Source organism: Medicago sativa, chromosome 3 (genome assembly GCF_051527215.1).
Source record: "Medicago sativa cultivar Bolivia chromosome 3, Bolivia_mono, whole genome shotgun sequence".
Classification (NCBI taxonomy): Eukaryota; Viridiplantae; Streptophyta; class Magnoliopsida; order Fabales; family Fabaceae; genus Medicago; species Medicago sativa.
The window spans coordinates 82,189,032-82,197,818 of NC_140751.1; positions in this window are offsets into that span (position 1 = coordinate 82,189,032).

Genomic DNA, 8,787 nt, shown 5'->3' on the forward strand with positions numbered 1-8,787 from the left:
GTGCAAACATGGCTAAAATTTGTTCATAAAATGCAAGAACCAAGTGACCTATAATTCTCACATTCCAATACATTTTAAAGGTTTAGAAACAAGTCTTGGAATGGGAATTAAGGCAACATGAGTTACTTGGCATTTTAGAACAAATTTTAAGCATATTTACATTACTTAACTATACAATTAACTTGTAAGCTAAGTAATTAATCAAGATTCATGCTCATGCATTAATATCAACACAAACAGTAGTTAAAACTCCCTCAAATCAAGTGGCATAGGTCACAAGTGTTCATCAAGCAATAGGATTGAAATCAAGCAAAGTTTTATTCATTTTTAGCACAAAATATGACAAAAATAGCAAGAAAATTAACACCTTATTTTTTTTGCCAATTTTAACATATGAAAATCATCACAAAATGCTACAAAAATATCAAGAAGCCTACATGAATTTTTTTGGAATTTTTTAAAGGTTTTTTGGACTAAAAAGTGCAAGAAAATTACTAATCCTAACAAAAATAAGGAAAAAAAAAAGCTTCAAATGCTTTTCTCAAGTTTTTAGCACAAAAAATGTCACCAAAATGTTGAGAAAAATATTAAGAACACATTAGAAAAATTTAGAAATTTTTTGTGAAGAAATTGGACTGGAAAGGGTGCAAATAGCAAAAAACAACAAGAAGCATGCAGGATAGGGGGGTACGAACAGCAAAACTGGACAAAGAGGAGAAAACATTGGGCCCTAAGAGGCGGGCCAGGGTTGAACCATGGGTTGAACCGGTTCATTGGCCTATATAAGGCCTTGAACCGGTTCAGGTTCATTTCCCCCTCTCCACTTCTCTCTCTAAACACAGACTAGAGAGAGAGAGTCTGCAAATGACTCTCTCTTCTCCGACGAAGCCTCTTTTCTCCGATGTGGTGGCCCAGGGTGGCGCCGCCGCGTCGGAGCTTCAACCAACTCCGATCTAAAATCTAAACACATCATCCTGAAGCTCTTTCTCTCCTCTTTATGATTCTTGCACTCGTTTTTCAAAATAAGGCACGGATTCGAACAGATCTACACTTGTTTCTACGACCTAGGGTTTCGAAAATTTCTTCTGATTTCTCTGAACTTAAACCCTATCTTGGCTTATTTTACATGCTGATGATGAATTTATGCTTTAAATCGAAGAACAAACGGTGAACTTTCATGATTTTCGTTTTTAGGGTTCGGTCTTCGATCTTTTTCAAATCTTTTCGAATTTCCACTTCAATTCACCGTTTAATCTTTCAATTAGAACCTTCGATGATGATTGCAAACTGAATGAGAAGGTTTTTGTGTACTTACCTGAGTTGATTTGGAGGTTCGAACGAAATTCTTCAGAAAACCTTGAAGCTTGGATGTTCTTGATGCTTCTGGTAAGTTCTTGTACAGAAACTGAAAATAAATCAGTTCTTCACTCTCTTCTTCTTCACTGGTCGAACTTAACCTTCGATTTCTTCGTCTTTCTCCACTGTGATCGTGTGGATTTGCTGCTTTGGTGGCAAATTCACACTGGAATTGCAGTGTTTCAAGTTCGATGATGAAGATTCAGTGATGAATCTCTGAGAACTTCATTGAATTCACTTCAATTCTTCATTCTGGTGGAGCTAGGGTTCATCAATGTTCTTCGTGTTCTTGTTATTTCTGGCTTTTTGATCGTAACTGAATAGAGAGAGAAAGAGGAATTCTGTTTCTGTGTGTTTGATGTGTTGGCAAATTGTGAATGGTATCTTCTGTGCATTGATGACTTGGTCCCTTATATAGGCTGCCATGTGGCCTTGGTGGCCAATGGTAGCTTGCCACCTGTCTGGACGTGACCCTTGCTGAGTTTGGGACTTGGGGGTCTTTCTGCAATTGTTGAAAATTTCATGGACCATTCTGTAATTCGAAAAAAAACTGGACTGCAAGTAAAAAAAAAAGGACCAAAAAATTGGACATAAAAAAGGACTTAAATGTAATTGACCACAAAACAAAAGTTTGACCTAACAAGGAAAAAAGGACTAAAGTGCAATTTTAAAAGTTTTAAAGGACTGAAATGTAATTTTTAACAGTTTTAGGGACTAAAATAAAAATAAAAATAAAATTGGAATAAAATTGGTAACTTGGAAAAAACGTAAAGTGAAACGATTAAAATTGACAAAACGGACTAAAACGAACCAATGGCCTAAATGAGGTACTTTAAAGTACCTCTCTGCCGAAATTTCGTGTGAAATGACCAAAACGCCCCTGGGGCTAAAACGACTGAAAATGACTCAGATGCAAATTTAAAATGGATTTTTAACAGAGAAATGAAACAACAGTTTATTTAAACCAACTTGAAAAACTCAAAGACAATTTTTAAGATTTGAACAGAGTCTTGACACTTGAAAAGACTAAAATGCCCCTAGGGGCAAATTTGACTCAAAATGACTTCAAATGCAATTTTTTTTGAGATGGATTTTGACATAGAATGAAACAAAGACTTATTCAAACTCCTTGAAAGGACTTAAACAAATTTCCAAAGATTGAAAGAAATTTTGACATAGGAAATGACCAAAACACCCCTGCATGTGAATTTTGCAAATAACATTGCAGAGAAAGATGTAATTGATCAGAGCCAGTTCAAATGGCTTGTAATGCAAGAAAAGAAGAATTGATCAAGTATTTTTAGGTCCAAAATTAGGGTATAACAGCTGCCCCTATTTAAGTTTCTTTGTCCGGAGAGTCAAGAGACGAAGTCTTAGAGTTGACGGGACGAAGATACTTAAATATTAACTTTTGCACTGCTTTTGGACATAAAAATACGTTTTCAAATTTTCAAAGACATGAATGTTATGCAATACTTTGATTATGAATGTAAGACAAATAACTGGAGTCTAAGGAACCTATCATGTCACTGGGGATTCAGATAGACACTGACAGGGTAGACAAACCAGGGATAGCAAATAAGGTACAAGCTGTTCTCTGGGTCGAACTAGCCACTTGACCAAGGAATACAAAACAAAAGATAGGTGCAAGCTGTTCTTGGGATTGAACTTGGCACTTGACCGGAAACATAGACACATAGGCAGATATGAGCTGTTCTTTGGATCGAACTTGACACTTAGCTGAAGATACAAACAGATAGGCAGACACAAACTGTTCTTTGGGTTGAACTGGCCGTTTGGCTGGAGACATAGACAAAAGGGTTGATGCAAGCTGTTTCTTTGGATCGAACTTGCTTGTTGGATTATCACCACATCATGTGGGAGAGTGCAGACTGTTCTCTTAGATCGAACTTGTCGTTTGACCGATAACAAAGCATGAGCTGGGTACAAACTGTTCTTCAGATTGAACTTGCCGTCTGACTGGAAGCATAGGTATATGAGCAGGTACAAGTGGTTCTTTTTGGATCGAACCTGGCACTTGACCAGTAATGGAATACAAATTGAAAGTCTGGTTTAACAAAATACCGATTGAGGGTAAATCGTTATTGACTTGATTTGGAAATAGACATGACCATTTTTGTTGGCCCAAGAGTAAATTGAGAGTGAATTGACATTGATTTGGATTGAATTGAAAGTTGAATTTGACATTGACTTTGGCTTGGAAATTGAAATTGACATTGACATTGACATTGACATTGAGATTGGATATTGACATTGGCATTGAAATTGAAATTGAAATTGAAATTGGAGATTGGAAATCGCTTCGAATTTGACATTGAATTGAAATTGAGATTGCTTCGAATTTGACATTTGACATGGTTTGAAATTGAGATTGGAAAGTTGAGATTGCATCGAATTTGACAATTGAAATGGTTTGAAATTGAGATTGGAAAGTTGAGATTGCATCGAATTTGACAATTGAAATTGGAATAGGAATTGGAATTGAAATTGAAATTGAGTTTGACATTTGGAATTGAAATTGAAATTGGCGTTGAATTTGACAGTCGACAGTTGGATATGCAACATGTATGTATGGTATAGCAAGATTATTGGATGTATGAACACATAAAATGCATGATTATGCATGTATGAATGCTTGAAATGCATGATTGGTTTGTAATTTGACAGAGAAGCTTCGCAGAGATAGACAAAACATTGGAAGATTGGGCACGTAGTGGCTCGTGCTGCAACATACTCACAGGGGAAAACCTCTTTGGTGAGACCGTCGTTGAGTGACGTATCGAAACCATGGCTGAGGGCAATAAAACTTGTAGAGGAGGAACCCTTGGAAAGTTCTTGGATACAGGTCGCCGTTGCTAGGCGTGTCAGTGCTGGGTAAACATTGGATGTTCACATCTGTGGTCAATGCTTTTCAATATTTCATTCTTTTCATTTTTCATTTTCAAATCCCAATTTTGCCTGAACCGCCCTTTCGGGTTTTCGATTCAACGGGGAATAATATTCTTTTCATTGCCCCATTTTTGCCTGAATTGCCTTCATAGGTTGTCATTCAGCGGGGTGCTCATTTTTGCCTAAGCCGCCCTTTCGGGTTTTCAACTTAGCGAGCTTTTTATTTTCATTTTTTTCATTTTTCATTTTCATTTTCATTCTGTTTTTTCATTCTTGCCATTGACCACAGACCATCCTGGGGAGTAACCTGCTTGTAACATGTATTGAAATAGACATTGACATTCATTCATCCATGCATGTTTCATTGAAATGTACCCTGTTGCTCAGGTTTGTTTTCAAAAATAGACAGAAAAAGATTTTTTATTTTTCAAAAATGTTTGTTTCAGGCATTGACATTATCAAAATAGAAAGAAAATATTTGTACATAGCATTGAAAGTAGGAAGAAAAATAGAGTTTCAAACAATAGAAAGGCTCAAATTGATGTAGAAGAGTGAAAGTCAGCCAAGGGCATGACTCCACGGATTTACAAAGCTTGGAAAATGGTAATTTTATTGGTTGGTGATACATTGAACACGATGACCGCTATATTTCATAGAAACTTTGAATTCACAAGTACAGAAGCCTCTGATGAAGAAAATCATTGACAGTTGCAGATGCCCCAAGGGGTGATGGTGATTTGCCAGATATAGTTACTTGTCTTTTATCAACCTCATTTTTGCATGAACCGCCCTTTCGGGTTTTCGGCTCATCGAGGCGCTCATTCTTGCCTGAGTTGCGTACAATCTCAGCGAGCTTTTTCATATTCATTTTTTTTGTCCCTAACTTTTGCCTGGATCGCCCTTTCGGGTTTTCGATCCACCGGGAAGCGCATTTTTGCCTAGGCCGCCCTTTCGGGTTTTCGACCTACCACGCTGTTCTTTTCTTTCTAGACAAAGTATTTCTTGACTATATCGGCATTAACAGGATTTGGGAGTTCAACACCATCCATGTGTGTAAGAATCAAAGCACCACCAGAGAAAGCCTTCTTGACAACATAAGGACCTTCATAGTTAGGTGTCCACTTGCCCCTTGGGTCGGGTTGTTGACTTATCCTTCTTTTCAATACAAGTTCGCCTTCCTTGAATTCTCGAGGTCGGACTTTCTTGTCAAAAGCATTCTTCATTCGCACTTGATACAACTGTCCATGAGTCATAGCGTCCATACGTTTCTCTTCAATCAGATTCAATTGATCGTACCGACTTTGACACCATTCAGCCTCAGTTAATTTTGCTTCCATGATTACTCGAAGAGATGGAATCTCCACTTCCAGAGGGAGAACTGCTTCCATACCATACACAAGAGAGAAAGGAGTTGCCCCGGTTGAACTGCGCGCTGTAGTACGGTAACCATGCAAGGCAAACGGTAGCATTTCATGCCAGTCTTTGTAAGTAGTGACCATCTTCTGAATAATCTTCTTGATGTTCTTGTTAGCGGCCTCAACTGCACCATTCATCTGAGGTCTATAAGGAGAAGAGTTGTGATGTTCAATCTTGAATTCTTCACATAAAGCTTGCATGATGCTATTGTTCAGATTGGAGCCATTGTCAGTGATGATTTTGTTGGGAACACCATATCGACAGATGATGTTATTCTTGATAAACTTGACAACCACTTGCTTGGTCACATTTGCATAGGAAGCAGCTTCAACCCACTTGGTGAAGTAATCAATTGCCACTAGAATGAAACGATGTCCATTGGAAGCTTTTGGCTCAATTCTCCCGATCATGTCAATGCCCCACATAGAGAAAGGCCATGGGGAAGATATAACATTGAGAGCGTGCGGAGGCACATGAATCTTGTCAGCATAAATTTGACACTTGTGGCATCTTTTAGCATGTTTGTGGCAGTCACTCTCCATGGTTATCCAGTAATAGCCGGCTCTTAACAGCTTTCTTGACATGGTGTGACCCGAAGCATGGGTCCCAAAAGTACCATCATGTACGTCGTGCATCAATTTCTCAGCTTCTTGTTTGTCAACACATCTCAGCAAGACCATGTCATAGTTCCTCTTGTATAGGATTTCCCCGTCCAGAAAGAATCTACTAGCTCATCGTCTCAAAGTCTTTTTATCCCTGTTGGAAGCACCAGGTGGATATTCACGATTCTGCAAGAATTGTTTGATGTTGTAATACCAAGGCTTTTTATCATTCACATCTCTATCAGCTTGATCTGGCATGTTTTCAATAGTAAACACATGAGCGGGTCTATCAAGACGCTGCACCTTGATCACAGGCACATCATTCCAGTGATTCACACGAAACATGGAAGACAAAGTAGCGAGAGCATCAGCCATCTGGTTTTCATCCCGAGGGATGTGGTGCAGTTCAACCTTTGTAAAGTATGTCAACAGACGTCTTGCATAGTCACGGTATGGGATCAGCTTCTCATGATGAGTCTCCCATTCACCCTTTATCTGATTAATAACAAGTGCAGAATCTCCATAGATGTCAAGGTGTTTGATTCTCAGGTCAAGGGCTTCTTCAATGCCCAAGATGCATGCTTCATATTCAGCTATATTGTTTGTGCATTCAAAAGTTATTCGAGCGGTGAAAGGAATGTGGTGCCCCTGAGGAGTTACAATGATGGCTCCAATTCCTTTACCATAAGCATTAACAGCACCATCAAACACCAATCCCCACTTGCTATTGGGGTCCGGCCCTTCATTGATCAGTGGTTCTTCACAGTCTTTTGCTTTCAGATACATGATCTCTTCGTCAGGGAAATCAAACTTAATTGGCTGGTAATCATCAAGAGGTTGACAAGCAAGATGCTCAGCAAGGACACTTCCTTTGATTGCTTTCTGAGCTTTGTACACAATATCATATTCAGACAACAACATTTGCCAACGTGCGATCTTTCCAGTAACAGCAGGCTTTTCAAAGATATACTTGATTGGATCCATTCGGGATATCAACCAAGTTGTATGATTCACCATATAATGACGCAGGCGTTTGGCAGCCCAGGCTAAAGCACAACAAGTCTTTTCAAGCATTGTATACCGAGTCTCACAGTCGGTGAACTTCTTGCTCAGATAGTAGATAGCATGCTCTTTCTTACCAGTCTCATCTTGCTGACCGAGAACACAGCCCACTGAATCATCTAACACTGACAGATACATAATCAAAGGCCTTCCTTCCACTGGCGGGACAAGGATGGGTGGCTCTAACAGGTATTCTTTGATGCTATCAAAAGCTTCCTGACATTCATCATTCCATACAACAGGCTGATTCTTTCTGAGCAATTTGAAAATTGGACCACAAGTAGTAGTCATGTGAGATATAAATCTTGAAATATAATTCAGACGTCCGAGGAAACCTCTGACTTGCTTCTCAGTTTGAGGGGCCGGCATCTCTCTGATGGCTCGGACTTTGTCAGGGTCAACTTCAATGCCTCTTTGACTGACAATGAAGCCGAGCAACTTTCCAGATCGTACGCCGAATGTGCACTTGTTAGGGTTCAACCGCAGCTTGTACTTTCTCAGTCTTTCAAACATCTTTTTCAAATACACAACATGCTGCTCTTCATCACTCGACTTCACAATCATATCATCAACATATATTTCAATCTCTTTGTGAATCATATCATGAAACAGAGTGGTCATACCCCTTTGATAGGTAGCACCAGCGTTTATCAAGCCGAACGGCATCACTTTATAACAGAACGTTCCCCATGGAGTGATGAAGGACGTCTTTTCTCTATCTTCAGGAGACATTCGTATCTGATTATAACCAGAGAAACCATCCATGAAGGAGAACACTTTGGATTGAGCAGTACTGTCAACAAGCACATCAATATGAGGCAATGGGAAGTTATCTTTTGGACTGGCTTTATTCAGGTCTCTGTAATCAACACACATTCGAACTTTCCCATCTTTCTTTGGTACTGGTACGATGTTGGCAATCCACTCAGGATATTCAGCTGTCATGAGAAAACCTGCATCAATCTGCTTCTGAACCTCAGCCTTGATCTTAAGAGCCATATCTGGACGAGACCTTCTCAACTTCTGTTTGACAGGAGGACATTCAGGCCTTGTCGGTATCCGATGTTCCACAATCTTGGGATCTAGTCCCGGCATATCTTCATAGGACCATGCAAAGACATCTGGATAATCATGTAGAAGCTGAATGATCTTCTTTTTCACCTCTGGCTCAAGTGCTGCACCAATCTTGATCTCTCGCTTGTTCTCTTCAGTACCCAGGTTGATAAGCTCAATTTCTTCCTGGTGAGGCTGAATGGCTCTTCTTTCTTGCTCGAGCAGTCGAGTGATCTCATACGGTATCTCTTCATCATCATCATCCTCATCTTCAGCTTCATATACAGGGAATTCAAAATTTGGAGGAACCATAGGGTCACTGTGTTCAACAGGTTTATTATGGTTCAATCTGCATAATATGATTGGGATGATTTTAAAAAAATATTTT